This window comes from Lactuca virosa, chromosome 3 (assembly GCF_052849685.1).
Source record: "Lactuca virosa cultivar CGN04683 chromosome 3, Lactuca_virosa_CGN04683_v6, whole genome shotgun sequence".
NCBI classification, from domain to species: domain Eukaryota; kingdom Viridiplantae; phylum Streptophyta; class Magnoliopsida; order Asterales; family Asteraceae; genus Lactuca; species Lactuca virosa.
Genome location: NC_136428.1, coordinates 399,113,716 through 399,130,650, shown reverse-complemented (window position 1 = coordinate 399,130,650; position 16,935 = coordinate 399,113,716). Strand labels below are relative to the sequence as shown.

The 16,935-nt window shown below is 35.2% G+C and overlaps 1 long non-coding RNA gene across 1 annotated transcript; it reads left to right on the top strand.

Annotated features, from left to right (window-relative positions):
* The first annotated feature begins 685 nt into the window (after positions 1-685).
* Positions 686-16,322, top strand: LOC145167748 (uncharacterized). Its single transcript, XR_013741408.1, has 3 exons — positions 686-764; positions 943-1,020; positions 16,151-16,322. It is a non-coding gene; the product is annotated as an uncharacterized LOC145167748 (long non-coding RNA).
* The last annotated feature ends 613 nt before the right edge of the window (positions 16,323-16,935 follow it).

Genomic DNA, 16,935 nt, shown 5'->3' with positions numbered 1-16,935 from the left:
TCCATAGCTTCTTAGGCCTAGCGAGGTACTATCAGAGATTCATCCAGAATTTCTCCAAGATCGTCGTACCTTTGACTCGCTTGACCAAGAAGAATGTGACTTTCCGGTGGGGCCCGGACCAGCAGTTGGCTTTTGTGATCTTGAGACAGAGATTATATGAGGCCCCGATTCTAGTACTACCCGAGGGATTGGACGATTTGGTGGTGTATTGCGATGCGTCGATCTCAGGGTTATGGGCGTTTTGATGCAGAGGGGGCATGTGATCGCGTACGCCTCGAGGCAGTTGAAGCCTCATGAGACGAATTACCCCACTCACGACCGGGAATTGGGGGCGGTTGTCTTTGCTCTCAAAATTTGGAGGCATTACTTGTACGGAGTTCGGTGCACCGTCTATACCGACCCCAAAAGTTTGAAATACTTGTCGGATCATCCGTCCTTGAATGAATAAAGTAGAGTTGTTTTTAGATTGTTATACATGATCAATAGAATTTAGCATTCTAATAAAGTTTCCCTTCAAATTAATAGAAATATAAACAACTTAGCTTTTATAACATTCCCAAATATGGAAAATATATGGTCTCTAAATCCTACCTTGATGATTATTTTAACAGAAAAGATTTCTATTTGACAAATGGAAAAACAAAATTACATACTAATTCTCTTGGAAAACTAAAAATAAATATCGCAGGGAGGAGATCCAACGTATCAAAGCAGGTAACCCAGAGATAAGCCACAGGGAAGCCTTCAGTGCAGCTGCAAAGAATGTAAGATCCAAGAACATATGTCTCTCGTTATTATATTTCTATTTAATGATTGCATTAATGTTTTAGAGCATATGTATATAATTAATGTGTGTAAAAGTAAACAACTTTAATCAATTTTGATAGCATGTGTTTTTAGGTTTGCGATTTGTCATTTAATTGTTCTAATTTATTGTTTTAGTGGGCACATTTTCCTCACATCCACTTTGGTCTTATGCCTGATGATCAGCCTCTAAAGAAATCAACTGCCTGCCAACAGGTACACTCATTTACTCTATTTTTTTTTTCTAAATAAAGGTCGGTTAAAGTATATAATCAATAGTAATAAGCTTGCATATGAAAATTGTGTTTTATCAAGATTGAAATGTCAACTATGTTAATTTGCGAGAAGGGACATTGCGTTTCTTACTTTTCATGGATTTATGGAAAACGTCAAAATTCAAGTTTATGATATGTAGCTATCATATGAATTTGGTAAACTGAGTTTTGGTTCATTGGAAACCGTAACCAAATGATATGTGAAAGTTGTAGGAAATAAAGGATCAAGATATAAACAAGTGTAAGTTGCACAACATTTAATGCTCAAATTAGTAATTAGTAATTAAAACTAATTTTTGTTATGATAAGTAGACGAAACAACAATCAAGCCAAAGCTTAATTTTAATCTAATATTGAAAAGCAAAGGTTACAATATCAAGTGGATACAAAGTAATAACTCTACTTAAATAGCCTAAGTATTTCTAATATTTTATTACAAAAGTACTAAAGGTAATAAACCACCTTACATAAGAAAATAATATGAGGAAGTGGATCATCTCCTTATCCTTATTTAACGTAAAAGTGGACATAAAAGAAAAGCCTTCTCTTAACCCATACCCTCATATCCTGTTATCCTGAAAGAGGTATGGAAATTAAGGAGAAGGGGAGAGATGGATGACTCATTCTTTATGAAGAGACAAATGGAGAGAGGAAGGATGGACGACTCATCCATCTTGGAGAGAGAAACAAAAGTCGGCCAAAAAGTGGTATAGGAAAGAGAAAGAGAAGGATTATTCATCTTTCCTAATGTATAAAAATCACAAGCCTTTGTAATGATGTATACTCGTTGATCTTTCGAATTTACGTATTCTACAATAATATAATAACGATCAACATTGCCTCGTAAAAATGAATGTCAATGTGTTAGCTTCGACCATTAAACATGCGATTTTTCATGAAGTCAAATTTCGAGTAGTTATCGACTTACAAAGTCATAGGCATGATATGATGTCTCGTACACTCCTTCACAAGATTCATAAGTCAAATGAATTGACATGCAACCTTCGTGTCTGCCATAAACTTGGCTTCACATGTGGATAAAGAAATTGTCTTTTGCTTTTGAAATTTACATGTAACCTGTAACACCCATAAATTTCAAGACAATTTAAAACTTTTTAGAATATTTAAAACCATTAAGTTATTACAATTTGTTTTCAAAATAGTTTAAACATCAAAGTATCCCCAGAATCAAATCATGAAAATGTAAGGAGGTGCACGATCACGCCTTCTCCTCCCGCGATCATCAGAAGTACCTGAAAAAATAATCGATAAATGTAAGCTCGAAGGCTTAGTGAGTTACCCCCGAGATACCAACGACATACAAACATAATTATATCATATAATCAAACACAACATGCATAATGAGCCATTAGCCTGACTGGACCGCCTCACAGGTCATCAGTCTATCTGGACTGCTCTCCGAGCCTTCGGCACGTCTAGACCACCTCTCAGGGCCTTCAGCCTACCAGGACCGCTCGTCGGGCCTTCGGCCTGACTAGTATGCCCTAACCGGGTCTGCCGTCTATCCGGTCTGCCTTGTGTATCTTGGTATATAGCATAAAGCAGGACCTGCCCCAACCCAATCCCCCAAACCAACAAACATGTGTACATAAATATCATAAGCTAGCATGCAAGTATAGATTGTCATACAGATCTAACAGATCACTAACATGGCAACCATCCTATAATCAGGATACCATCTAACCGATCAATAACATAACAACCATCCAATAACCAGGATACCGATCTAACAGATCTCTAACATAGCAACCATCCTATAAACCAGGATACAGACCTACCAGGTCACTAAGCACATCACCATCCTAACTACCAGGATGTAAATCAATAAGCATATCATGCAATAAACCTGGATACAAATCCGATAAGGGTCGGCATTGGTGCCTTAGACCCTGTTGATATAGTGAGGAGAACTCACCTCACACTGCAGAAGTCCCGCGGATAAAACTCCAGCTGCTGGATGACAGATTCCCGAACTGTCAACATCAAACAATACCTAATTAATAATTGGGTTCCAAGCCCAAGGTTGTGACAACCCGAAAAGTTATTGCCTTCTAGCCTTGTTAAGGGTCATTCTAATGGGTTTTAAGCCTAGTACATTTAAGGAATGAGTGTTAGAATGTACCTGCTAGAGACATTGTGCAACATTCAAGCCTTAAGACCACCAAAAAGGAGTTCACGGCCAAGACACATGAGTTTACGGCCGTAAACTCAAGGTTGGCCGTAAACTCCCCCTAAAAGTCTCAATTCCCTTCACTTTTCTTTCATTATTACACTTTCAACTCAAGAACACTTCCATTCTCTCTCAAGTATCATCGAGATTTTCATTCCCGATCTTCCAAAAAGTAAGTGATTCTTCCCTCTAGTTGTTGTTATCCTTCTTACTCATGAATCACCCTTTGATTTCATCCATGGAAATCAACTTTCTGCTAGATCTTCATATTTCACCAAGAACACCAAGAACACACACTTGTTCTTGGTGGCCGCAAACTCATCTAAGGGCCTCAAAAGTGTGAGTATTCCATCTATCTTCTAGTTAGCCATGTTAAACACTAGATCCTAGCCTTGAAACATCACCAATCTCATCATCAATGAGAGTTTACGGCCAGGAGCAATCTCCCTTGGCCGTAAACCCTAATTATGGTCAAGTATTGAGCCCTAAACACATCTAGACACTAGCTATCCTTTGGGACACATGAACCTTTGAGAACCCTTCCCTTTAAGACCCAAAAAGACACCATTTGGAGAGTTTACGGCCATACACTTTTGGTGTGGCCGTAAACACCTCAACACCTCCTAGAAAGTTGGTTTTGTTCATCCTCTTGTAGAGCAATAGTCCCTCAAGCTTCCCTATCATTCGGACACCCTATTATGCACCTTTTACCATGAGTTTACGGCCGTAAACTCCATGGCCGTAAACACAATTTCTTGGCCATAAACATCCCTTTGATGAATCACATGTGATTCCATCACTTAGTCCAAGTCCCTAGGGGTGTTTCCTTTCATATAGTTGCTTATAAACACTATATTCATGCCAATACATGCCATGTATGTCATTTAGGACTCGTTTGTATCTCGGGACTTCATTCGTGGAACTTCTCATCCTTACGCGCATATTCGTTTGAATCACCTACATAAGGTGAGTTTATACCCCTATAATGAATCTTTTAACTGTTTTAAATGCTTTTAAGGGGGGGGGGAATACAAGTTGAACACAATGAAAACTGTGTAATTGTTTGTTATAAACATTTTTCAAAAGATTGCTTATGTCTTTTATAAGTGATCAAAACATTTCAAAAACTCTTTTAAAGTTATGTTACTTTATAGTTTAACAAAACTCCGTTTTTAAAGTACAAGCATAACTTAGTAGTAAAATGAGTCTTTTCAATAACAGTTCAAGTAAAATACTAGTAAACTATAAGGAGTATAGTTTAGAGGTTTAGTTCATACTAGATGCTAGAACATACGATAAAGAGAAACAGGGAGGTAGATACAATACACGATAACATAAAGAGAAACAGGGAGGTAGATACAATACATGATAACATAAAGAGAAACAGGGAGGTAGATACAATACTTCAAAGAGAACATACTAAGATACTGTAACAGAACGAACATACTAAGATACTATAACAGAACGAACATACTAAGATGCTATAGCATGGAACAACTACAGGATCTAATTATACCAATGAATCACTAACTCATTGTTCTAAACAAAAGGTGATAGTAAAATTGGGTATACATGATCATATAACTTACATGTGAGCCTACTTCACGGCTCAACAACTGGTTTGCTGAAGTCGCGTTTGGTTCCCAGAATCTCTTGCAGGGAGAGCGTATAGTATGGGGACTATTCATCACATTATGACCTTAATAAAACAAACATGTTTTAAGGTAATCAGTACTGCAGGATGTCAGTTCATAAGACAACTGAGTACTTATATTTTCCAAATACTTTCATTTTGTGACAGTTCCACTTGAAAGTTAATGCAAACTATTTTCGAGTCAAGATAGTTATAAACTAGGGAAAACTTACATCTTTTCAAACGACACACAGAACAGTTGAGACTAGTACATTCAGTAGAAAGGGGGCCTATAATGCTAACTTAATGATTCCTTAGTGTATGCATCCAGGGATATATATTAATCGGATCCGACAGGTAGTAGGATGTGTGCTTTCCGCTTCATTACATGTTCCTTGTTTGGTTGTGGGCTTAGAGCAGATTCACCCAGCCTACTATCTATCCGATCTTAGCTATATATATGTTCCGTATACACCAAGTAATCATAAGGGGTACCAGGTATGGGCCAGGTCATAGGACACTAATTTAATGCCCCGTTTTCTAGTACAAAACAAACTTTTCAAATAAAGAACTTTTGAATACAAAACTAGAAACTTACCAGTAAAGGGTTTAATCCATTTTATTAAACCAGTATAACTTAAAAGACCTTAGGTGGTTAATTCTATAATACCTTAGTTTATACATCAAGGTTATATATAATTAATATCCGATAAGTAGTTGGATGTGTGCTTTCCGCCTCATTTCCTGTTCCTTGTTTGGTTGTGGGCTTAAGGCAGATTCACACAATTAACTCTCTGTTCGATATTAGATTATATATAGCTAGTATAAACTAAGTGATTATAGAAGTAACTACTGTGGTTACCATTTTTATTATAAGAAATAAGGGTTTTCTGAAAGAATCTTTTCATCAAATTAAAGGAACTATTACAGTTAACTCCGTGAGTACGAAGTGAATACGCCAGGGTTATATACAACAATGATTTAACAAACAATGGGATGTGTGCCTTCCGCCTCATTTCCTGTTCCTTGTTTGGTTGTGGGCTTAGGGCAGATACACACAACCGATTGTTCGTTTACTCTGAGTTCTATATAACTTGTGTCGATTTAATACTCATAGAAAGGACTGTAGAGTCATTTTTACTTATCTTTCATCAAAGCAGGAAATATAGGATTTCTTGGAGGAACAGGAAAACTTTTCTAAACAGAACTTACTAGAACTTACTATAACTTTCTACAACTTTCTTACAACTTACATTACATCACTAAAATCTTATGAACTCACCAGCTTAAATGTTGATCTACGTTTTCAAAATAACTTGTATTCTCAGGAGACCAGTAGTCAGGTGCGCGCATTGGGATTCAGAAGATGGAGCAGTATAGCTTCATGTCTTTTTGTTATTTGCTATGTATTCTATATTATGGGAATCACATACTTTGTAAACACTTTCTTTCTAATGAAATGGTTGTTTATTACTTTGCTTACTATGATGCATGTCTTGTGATACTAAACATGACGTCCTCCACCCTAGAACGTTTCCGCCGTTCCGGTTTTGGGGTGTGACAAAGGTCCAACTCACACCCCAAAGGCCCAATAGTCAAGTAATGGGCCAAAGCCCAACATATAGCCCAATTTTCCAAATTGGGCCAAACCTTTACATGGTCTTACACTAAGGCCCAACCTTTTAGTCTAGTCCAAACATTTGGCATTTCAATTGGTCCAACCTCTCCTAATCGTCAAGGCCTAGTTATGGCCCATCTATGGCCCAATTTTCAAAATTGGGCCCAAACCCTCACATGGGCCTTACCCTAAAGCACATCCAAATATCTTAGTCCATTTACTTGTTCTTGGACGGCCCATCAATAACCCAATCACCAAAGCCCAAAAGAAAGGCCCAACTCAAGGCCCAAGTGAAATGAGGGTTTTCACATGAAATGAAGATTAGGGTTAAGTGTTCCTACTTAACCCATTAAGGACTTAATCCATTAATTCCAATATTGTCTTAGGTTAATTTCCAAATGATTATTAATTAATATTTTAAGTTTATTAAATAATTCCAGTGCGGGTCCCGATCAATCCCCAAATTTAGGGTTTCATGACATTAGGGTTTTCCAAACCCTAATTAGGGTCTCCAACCCAAATACTAGCCCATTAGTAATAGTTAGGGCTTCATTGAGTCCATTAGGGCTTCATTGAGTCCATTAGGGTTAAACAAGTCGGGCACCACCCACTACCACCTCGGGTAGTGGTGGTCAACTGCGGCTCACAACGGCGGCCATGGTTCTAGTCCAAATATGTCCAAGCCTCCCAAAAGCAATCCTAACACAAGCAAAAGCACACCACCACCCAACGCGGCGGCTGGTGGCGGCAGGAGGCGGAAACCACCACCTAACGGTGGTGGTTATGAGTTTCTTTTTTGTTATTCTGACACCGATTACAATTTACAATGCAAAATCCCAAATAACACACACATACATACACACACACTAAGATAAACACACACACAACCACCTTTATGGTGGCCGACGGTGGTACATGGTGGCAGCAACCACCTCACGGTGGTGGTGGTGGCTGTCTTGGTTTTCTGACCAAACAGAACACACACACACACTTTTTGGCTTGCGAAATGGACCCAGCCACCCACATGGTGGTGGTTGGCGACGTCAGCAACAACACAAGCGACAACAACGGCGGTTGACGGCGGCGGTCATGGCTGGAACGTAGCAACATGAGAACGGGCAGCAGCAACGACTAACAACGGCAGAAGATGGTGGTGGCAGAAACGAAAGAAGAGAAGAGATATGGTGGCAGCAGATGCTCACGGTGTCCACTCAATCTCGCCGGAAGGGAAACAGCCGCAAGAAATGGGGATGGCAAAATCATCTACGAGTTGAAAAGGTACCAGGGCAGTCGGCCTAGGCCACAACGAACAACAACAAACAAATCCACCGGTCTTAGCGGCGACTTCGCCTTCAATGATTGGGCACATCGGTGGCAGCAACACACATAAGTTGATCTTCCCAGCGTTAGGGTGGACACGAGATGGTTGGCTTCGGTTATTTGGGACCCCAACCGAGGTGGTGTGCGAATCGCCGGGAAAAGGGGGTAGCGGCGCCAGAGATGGATGAAGCGAGGGTGGCGGTTGCATAGAATATTAGGGTTAAGCTTTGAGGAGGCTATGGAACAGTTAAATACCCAGTGCCCTATCAAAGTTATTCCCATAATGACAACAATGATCCCTGCCTTCTAAAATCATTTCGATTTCGCTCCAATATTTACCCTTTAAACCCCGACTCCCATAATTCCTCTCATATTAGGTCCAACAGTTACCAAATAGCCCCTCCTCTACAAATTGTTTTCAAATGAAGTCCATATGTTACCATTCAGCCCCTAAGTCTCCAAAATATCTTCAAATTAAGTCCCAATAATTTACGAAGTAGTCCCTGCCTTCATAAAATATTTACAAAACCAATCCAGAACTTACACTTTTAACCCCCAACTTCTAAATTATGACATTTAACTCCACGAAACCAACACCTTGCTATATAATTATTGATTTTAGTGGTACTATTCATTCATTAATTTGTTTATTTATTTATTTAATAAATGGGGCATTACATAACCGCTTTTCTTTGGAGAAAAAAGTCAAGTCACCTATTGAGTCCATACTTAATAGTTCATTTTACATACTATAAGATATGATTTACTATTTGGAAATGCAACACAATTGGTTTTTCCATGAAACGACTTGAAGTTCCAACCGTAAATGACAAGTTTAGTCGGGTGAGTTAAATACCTCAAACAACCTAGCACTCTCTCCTATATTAAGTTAGTTTAACTTTTTCACCATGTTCTTAAGTCTGGTCGAGTGTGAGTTAAATACCACAAAGTTCACCAAAATCTTCTTTTCCTATGTTGTTTTCGTAAATAAATTTCATAAATATTTTGCAACACTTTTGTTCTAGGGTAGTAAGAATGTGAACCCATGTCAATCATTTTAAGAAAAATCATTTGTTTCTTGAGTTCGACAATGTCTTTGGTGTTCAACCCGATACTTATTAAGTTGTCAACATAGACACCAACAACATGCTATTTGGGTTCCTTTTGTATATAGGTCGATTCTTGTATATTTTTCAAAAAACTAACCCCTTTTAAGATTTTATCCAAGTAATTGTTCCAAGCTCAAGGATCTTGTCGTAGAAAGAGTTGTAATACCTTATGACGATGTACTTTATAAACATATCCTTATGGTTGGGTAATGTAGACCTCCTGCTTGAGATCTCCATAGAGAAAAGTCGACTTGACATTAATATGGTGGATAACCTACATTGAGTCGTTAAAGTAAGAATGAATGTCACTGTGTTAGGTAGTGTACTTGCTCAAAAACATCATCACATTCGATTCCTTGCTTAGATGCAAATCCTTTTGCAAAGATTTGAACTTTATGCTTTACCACTATTCATAATTTTTGTTTCCTTACTTTAAAAATCAATTTAAGTTGATTGCTTAATTAACTATTGGAAAATCTGTAAGTTTGAACCTTTTGTGTTTATCGTGATTGAATCTAAATTCGTTTACATGGCCTCCTTCCATGCTTTAGAGGTTTATGCCTTTTTTTACTATTCAAGAGCTAATCTGATGCAATCATCATTAATTCTCTGGCTTAAGTATCATACTTTTGGCTTTGATATACATATTGATTATCTATCGAACTCCTTAAGCCCAACATATGGTGTAGGGATTTCCTTGTAGGTTGAGGGTAATGAAAACGGGGCTGGATAGAATTGACATAGGGTCGTTCAGTTTTGACAGCATCATTTATTGGGTTGTCCGGTTGTTCTGGGTTGATCCCGGGGGTTGTTTGTTGTGTTTTTTGGGATATATTTGGACAATTATTCGGTTATAGTAAGATTTTAATGAGTCTTCATCTCTTCTTCCTTGTTTTTGTATGAATTCCAACTTTCTTTTTCAGCAAAATCAATCTTGTAACTAACTTATAACTTCTGATCTTGCAGATCAAATAAAACTTATCTTTAGTTCCATATGCCAAACCAAAATACACCATCTTTATTATCGAAGCATCAAGCTTCTTTATTTGATTACATACATTATTAACGAAAAGAATACAACAGATTACTTTTAGACGTTTCAGGTTTGGTTTTTGCCTAAATAAGCTTCATACATTGTGATGTCGAGAAGTGCATTTGTTCGTAGCCAGTTGGGAATAAAAAAATATATGTCTAGTAGATTCTCTCCAGAACTCCACTGATACATATCTTCCTTTAAAAAGACATGTTGATGTGTCTATAACAGTTCGATTTCACCTATAAACAACTCCATTTTGTTGTGGCGAATATGTTGTTGTAAGATTCTCTTTTACACAATTTTCTTCAAAAACCAATGAGAATTATTTTTGAGGTGAACTCTCCCCCTCTATCATTTGGATGTTTCATTAAAATATAACTTGAACATTTTAAATTTATTAACTTGAATAGTTTAATAGAACCTAAGGCTTCAAACTTCTCATATAATATATAAAACCACATCTACCGACTAAAATCGTATACCCAGAGGAGAAATTACATGCTTCCTCCAATAAAGCTTGGTGTAATCAGACCATATAAATATTACATGAAAAACTTATAGAGTTTTTTTTATCTAGTAAACCATTTCATTTGGACAAGGAATTTGAGTTTGTTTGGCAAGAGGCCAAGAGCACACCCTTCACACACTTGGTTTGGGTGTTTAGTCCTTGGGACACCAGTTGCCATATTCATTTAGACAACTTCTTTAAGGAAGGAAAGTTAATATAGCTATGTCTAGAATGTTATATCCAAGTCATTTGTCTTTTATTGGTAAAAGATTTCTCGGTCCACTTGGCCTCAGAGGGGTTTTCTCAAACCAGTTATTGACCTTTTAACTCTCAAAAGTAAAGTTTTTGTTTCTCTAATAATATGTCAAATATGAAACGTACATTATGACCAACCTCCATTCTACGTCATTTGTCCAAGACGAATAATATATATATTTTTTTTAATTTAAAACTTGAAATATGATATACCTCATTAAGGAGTTATTGGTAATATTTTTTAGAATAAAAAATGCCCTTTTCCCAAAATAGTGAATGTTGAACCATTGTCAAATCTCACATGGCTTATAACGTTTGCTTCTAAGTAATGGAACTTTGAGTCCTCTCTAGTCGTATGGTTACTAGCACTGTTATGTAGATACCATACCTTATATTCAAATCGACTATCTCCCAATGTAAGAAGACTATCTCAAATCATGGTGAGATTCCATCATCAAAACAGGTACTTGTTCATTGGCTTAAGTGATTTTGCCTCCTTACCTTGGTTCTTATTCAATAACTCCAACACATAATGACCAAATTTTTTACAATTAAAAAATTTTATATTACTTTTATTCTTTTGAGGAAGGTTGCAAATCATTCGAATTTTTAATTGATCTACAATCACCTCTTTGGCCATGTTTAGAACCTTGGACTCGTCCCGAACCTCTACTTACATGTCCATCTCTTCCCTATGATGTGTTTGAAGAGCTTACCCCGTCATTCTTTCGATCGAGATTCCCACTCAAGATCTGTGAATAGAGAAGGTCCTACTTCTTTTTCTATGAAACCTCAAAGCATTTCATCATGGGTTGTAAGAAGACCCACAACCTCATCTACCATCATATTTTCAAGCCTCCAAATTGCTTGATAAATTTCATGATTTTTTTAATCTTTACGGGACGACTGAAAGAAAGTACTGCAGGGCCATAATTTCCATGATCTTAGATATCCAACACCAATGAAAATGGAATTCAATCTCGTGGAAAAATCATTTATCGCTTCATTGTCATTCGAATCACCTCAATGTCGCTACTCAAAGTTTAATTCTAGTCTCATTTACTCGACCGGGTCTTATATGAATCATCTTAAACGTTTTACATGCATCTCTAGTTGTATCCTTCCCGGTCAACATTAGAAGTATGTCATTCAGAATCTGTTGGTAAATAGCCATCCAAGCCATCCAAATTTTCCGTTCCTACACTCTTTCATTTCAAATTGCATCCTACATTCATTGTGATTGCGAATCCCCTTGTATTTTAATAGCTCATATTGAATAATTTATATCTCCATACTTAATAAAAACCTCTCTTATGTGCCACTTGTCATTTTTTTAGACTTCATTTTGCCACGTGTTCTGTTTATGTTTACCCAAAATTTGTTTTCCCGCTCATCTTCCTTCCTTTGTTAACGGATGTCATTCCCATAAAATCAGGGATCTTAATTTAAAACTTAACTGTTATCCCAATAAATCAGGAATCCTAATTCATCTCTTAATTTCTATATTTGTATTATGCATTCCATTGATGCATCTCCCGTTTGCTATTCCCTATGTGATGCGTCGATTAAACTCTGGAATACACAACTCTCTCCTACATCCTTCTCTCTCTCTCTCCTACATCCTTCTCTCTCGCCAACAGTCAGTTCCAGAAGAAAGCAAGTATACTTCCGCCTTCGCCATGTATTCTCCCTGCAACAACTTTAACAACAGGTATACCACTTTGCCACCGTCGGTGATTAGGTTGTTCCTCCGGTAACCGACCTTCCCACTAAGAAAATGCACGAGCCAAGATTCGTCGTTTTGGGTTCCGGTTGCACCTACCTGCATACTTGGACATCCGAGGCAAGATTCCCAAAGTCAAGCCCTATGCTTTCAGGAAATTGCCAAGAATCATGCTTATATGTACTCCGACTGTGAACCCTAATCCTCTCCGGTAAGCATTGGGTTTGAATTTTTCAAAATTTTACTTAGTTACACAACATCGATGAGGGGAAAATGCTTATGCCATACATGTTTGGTGGATATGTTGTTTGTTTTTTAATGAATGGGTTTCAATTTCACTTTGTGTTTTGATTTCAATTTTTTTTGCCTTCTATTAATGGTGAGCTTTATAATTTCCAGTCACTATTCAGGTTCACAAATCTTGAGCATGATTTTTTTTTGCTAATGTGATTTCTTATAAGTAATGTAACATGCAGATACTTGCAAAGTTGGTATGCATAATGATATGTTATACATGAGCTTTGTTTTTCTTTCAATTTACTTTTTTGATTAATTAACAAAGATTTTGTGTTAATTGGACAGGTGGTTTTAATTGGTTTGGCGAAAAACTTTTTTTTTCTTCTAAAAGTGAAGAAAGCAAACCTTTTTTACTGTTGTATATAAACAAACTTCATTTTTTTACATCCCATGGTTTTACCTCCACGGTTTCCTCTTTTGAATCTTACAATCAAAATAATATTGCCCAAAGGTTGATAATCATCATTTTATTCAACATGTTCCGGTCAGATGGGATTTTTTTCTACTAAATTTTTTGGTATCTAGGTTGCATATTCTGTTTTGTTATTATCATTTGAGATAATTGGATAAAGTTGGTTTTGTTTAAATGGGCGATGGAGTGTACCATAAAGAAAGTAAGAGAAAGCAACATAGACTAGACGACTTGAAAAAAGGGTGGAGCTGCAAAAGGAGCTTTTTTCCGTCTTACCTAAGGCATTACAGGTAATAGGCTTGTATTTTTAGTCTTTAGTTATGGTTGAACAGTGTATTTGTGCTAAAAATTGGTTATTCTTTTTGGACATGGTAAATCTTCTTTTATGATAGCAATTGTGATACTAACACAGACAGGAGACAGGAGACAGAAAATGGAACTATCATTGTGGTCATTTTCTAAATCATTGATTAATCACTCTTTTAGACACATTTTTGGTTGAGAGTTTGGTAATGGGGTAATTAGTTATTTCTAAATGGTTACTAAATTGAAAATAAGTTTTTCTTTTTTACTTAATCTTTTTTTCATATTGATACTGGAATGATATGTCTGTTTGTTTGGATTCTATTACTCAAAATGACATTTAAATTTATTTTTCTAAAATTGTGTTTGATTTGTACAATATAACATCTTACTATCACCTCTTTTGCCACGTGTCATGTTGAGAAAGCATCCTGGGTTGTTTTTTCCCAAGTAAAATGCATAAACTAGCAATGTATTTTCTATTGTCCTCTTATTATGGCAATGTACTTTCATTTCCTTATTACAACAATATAATTTGAAGATTATTTTGTTAGAGCTTAGTACTTTATCACATATTGCTTTATTTAATGGTATTAAGACCTACCATAGTATTGTGTGTGGATTGGAATACAAAAAGACTTGAAAATTTATGCGTTCTCTTTTAATGTTATCTATCTTGTACGTTTTACTACATAAAGTTCTGAACTACATAATTTCCCATTCATGAAACTAATTTTTCAAAAACTCAAAGGTAGATGCTATATTAGAAACAAAAGTTAATATTTAGAAAATAGTTAATTTCAAAACTCGATATAATGTTTGTTCTGACATTAACTCCATCAAAAGTTAATTTTAACAAAATAGCAATGTACTTTTAGTTTTATGTCAAATATTGCATCATACTTTAATTTTTTATTTCTATTTAAACATTACTTTTTTACAGGGATCATTTAAGACCTCTGTTTGATTAATTATTTTCCTACAAGGATTGTTTATGTACACTACTATTTAGTTAAATATTATTCTTTATGCATCTCTCTTACAAAATTTTAAGCTCTATCCCATATTAATTAAGCCTTTATTTTTTTTCTTTTTCATATATTATTTTAATGTCTAAGAATGATTTTAGAGACTTAAAATTTAACTATAAAATTTCCACACGACCATATAAGTGGTAGTTATGAATACCTATTATATATTGTGGAGGCTAACCTTCAAAATTATAAATAAAAATCTTGTGAATGAAAAAGCACATGCATAATGTCCCATGTATCTTAAAACAATTCCTTATTTATTAACATAGTAATAATTATGTTTTTCAAGTACCAAAATTAATTTAATTTTTTAACCGTGGATCCGATTATAACCTAGTTTGTGAATATACGCTAGTGTATCGTATCACTACCGTCTTTCATGTTTGTTTGAGTACATTTACCTTCAAATTTTGAAGTGGCCATTATTGGCATATACTTGACCATTTGTTGGAAATAATGGATCAAAATAAACAAGTATATGTTGTAGAAGATATAATGCTCAAAGTAGCAAACATAAATGATTTTTGTTATGGAAAATAAGGAAGAAAAAATAGAAGTTATAAAACAAGATGAAAAAATTGAAAAATAAAGTAATATTAAAAAAACTAAGTTTTTAGAACCATAAAAACAATGTTCGTAAGAATATTTTAAACAAAATTCATAATGAAAATTTAAACTTCGGTAAAAATTGTATATAAAATTAGATTTGTTAAAAGACATTTAAAATTAGCCTATTATAAAAAATAGAGGTGAACAAATAAAATATTATATGAAAGGGTAATATGAAATTCCCAATCGGGAAATTTAAGATATAAAATTTGTGAGAAATTATTGAATAAGAAAAAGACTAATATTATTACATTGCATTTTATGACTGAATGACAAACATATTTTGGTAATTGTCAGCATTATATAATCTAAGGCAATTGGCATCATATACCTACAAGCTCGTTTATTATTTCAATTCTAGTATGCATGATTTATCAATGTGCTTTATGTTAAATTATGTTAATTCAACAGTGTTTTTATTTATTTATTTTTAAGTTATGTTTCCAAAATATCGATTGTAAATTAATAGAAAATAGTTAGTATATTGGTAATATTTTTTGATATTTGAAAGTCAATTTAGAAAAGTAATTGTTAGTGAATTAATGAAAACATTGGTTGTTGTATTCGATTTTATTATCAAATTTAACGTGTCATTTCTATTTCTCGTTTCAAAGAACAAAATTTAATATATATGGTTTACCAAATTATTTGGATTTTGCAATCAAACGAAAAATGACGATGATACTTATATTAATAAACATGTAGATGATGATCAAAATAGAGCAGTGTATGAACAATTGACAGTATATTAATTGGGTTTATTCTATATCCTCTTATATTTATTGTGTTTATTCTATATCCTCTTATAATACTCTTACGTTATTTTTATGTATTTATTTATTTATTAATGTTTTGCAACGAGTTGATGAAATATTGTTTTAACGTTCTTTGGCCTAGGTTATCTAACTTTGCCACTAACAAAGATTCATGTTGCATTAATAATACATTCCATCTCTGATGCATTGTTATTTTTTATAGAATTTTGAAAAAATTATATATGTTTTTTGATTTGTGGAAGTGTAGGAAGGAGATGATCTTCGACTGAAAGATGCTTTTCTTAGTGCGGGCAATGTGGGAGTTTCGCCATACTAGGGAAAGCGAGGGCTAATATATGATAGCTAACTAGATTTTCTAGTTCCCCACGTATGTACTACTCTTTCTTGCATTGTTATTTTCTTTACAAGACCGATTGATCGATTAGGGTTCTCGTTTATAGTGTGTGTGTTTGAGTCAATTCCTTTTGATGACTATTATATTTGGTTTCCGCTATCAAAGAATGGTTTAAGGTGTTAAATCATTCTTAAAAACCTTTGACATGGTGTATCATTACATTCGGTTTGTAATATAATTGTTTCTTTGTTGGCTTTTAGATTACTATCTTATTATACAATCCATGACGTTTAAGAACTAAAAAAGTATTAAGTAGAAAATAACTCCTAGCCTTGTTAGTCTATTCACACCGCACAAATAAGTAACTAAGAAAGCCCTCACTATCTGAGTGTGAAACAATTTTCAGTCACTATTGGTTCAAGAGGTTTAGATGTGATGGAGGCATTGGTCGAGACATATATGTAGTTAACAGAGGAGGGACGTGGGGCACCATTAGTTATCTTCATTGAAATATATTAGACCACAATGTGGACCTAAACAATGTCTTCATCTATCAAAATAGGTAACTGGTCGTGAGTTGGTGAGGATGATGGAATATATTCAGTTACTTCACTTATCTTACGAGGATAGTTAATGAATATTTGTTAGATCAAAACCTGATTCACACTATTTGGAACAGAGTTGCACGTGCTAAAGTA